Raw genomic sequence first — 1,507 nt, 5'->3', positions numbered from 1 at the left:
AGCAACATCAGCATCACCTAGGAACTCGTTAGAGATGCAGATTTTTGGATCCCCATCCCAGAGCTACTGGATCAGAATCAGTGGGTGGGACCCATCAATCTGTGTTTTACCAAGTCCTCCAGATGGTGTACACTTAAGGCTGAGAACCGCTGATCTAAAACTGTCAGTGTTCCTCATGGTTAAGTCCTGATTTCTTTCTTTTCTCTGGCTGTATTTTCTCCCTTGATGGTACCATCTAAGCCCATGGCTTTGAAAATCTCCATGTATTTGCAACTTCCAAAGCCAAATCTTCAGCACCCATCTGGGGTTAGGCAGGCATCTCAAATTCAACATGTCCAAAATGGGAAGGAACTCCTGAATGTTCCCTCTAAAATGTGGCCCTCCTCCATTTTTTACCATTTAAGAAAACAGCTCCACCATGTCCCCAGTGGCTCATTAAAAAACCTCAGAGTCACCATAATTCCTCCTTTCCCCTGACTCCTTACCTCATTGGCACTAGCAAATCTAGTGGGTCCACCTGTAAAATCTGTCTTAAATCTGTCCTTTATCAACACTGTAGATCAAGATACCATTTTCTCTCCCCTGTACTACTGCAAAAGCCACCTTCCAGGCCTCCCTCCACTCTCACCCCTCTCATGCCACATGTAACAACCAGAGTGGTCCTTTAAGAAGGTAAATCAGGTGATGTCACTCCCCTGCTTAAATCTTCAGGGGCTTCCTATTGCATTTAATAAAACTTCAAGCAACTTTCATGGCCTCTTAGGCCCTGTGTGACCCGGTCACTTTCTGTATGGCTTCCTGTATCCCCTTTGATGTCTGAGGACAGAGACTATAACTAACTCCTGGAGTCCTGAGCCACTTCTTAGATAGAAATCTATCTAAGCTAAGACCGCCATGCTGTAAGGAAGCCAAGCCACATGGAGAAGCCACCTGTAGGCACCCCAGTTAGCGCACCTGATCTTCAAGTTCTCTCAGCCACTCATGCAAGTAAATGAGCCTTCAGAGTCCAACCCCCAGCTGTCAAGGCACCCCCAGACTCCGAATCTTCCTAACTGAGACCCTAGACACCATGGAGCAGAATTAAGTCCCCACTAAGCCTGTCCAACTCCCTGGACTAAACCATCAGCATAATGAAATGGTGATTGTATTAAAACCACTAAGTTTTGGGGTAGTTGCTACACAGCAACAATAACCAGAATAGAACATAAGGCAATCCCGTTTGGTTCCCTAATTCCCTCCAAAAAATCCCCTGCCTTTTGAGCCTCTTCCTGGTTGGGGGAGAGCAGTTGGTCCATAAACACGATTCTTTTGAGAAAAATCCTAACGAAGCTTTCCACAGCCCCTTCTGCCAGGGGGAAGCCAGTTCCCTGCCTAGTCTGATGTGGTCACCCACTCCCAGCCACGTAAAAGACAAAAAAGATCCCCTCCCAGCAGCCTGAGAGCCTCTAGGAGGCTTGAAAAGATGTTTCTCTGCCCCAGTTCACCCAACAACGAGCCATCTCTGAGG

Source organism: Galeopterus variegatus, unplaced genomic scaffold (genome assembly GCF_000696425.1).
Source record: "Galeopterus variegatus unplaced genomic scaffold, G_variegatus-3.0.2 Scaffold1789, whole genome shotgun sequence".
In the NCBI taxonomy this organism is placed as follows: Eukaryota; Metazoa; Chordata; class Mammalia; order Dermoptera; family Cynocephalidae; genus Galeopterus; species Galeopterus variegatus.
This window is presented reverse-complemented; position numbering follows the sequence as displayed.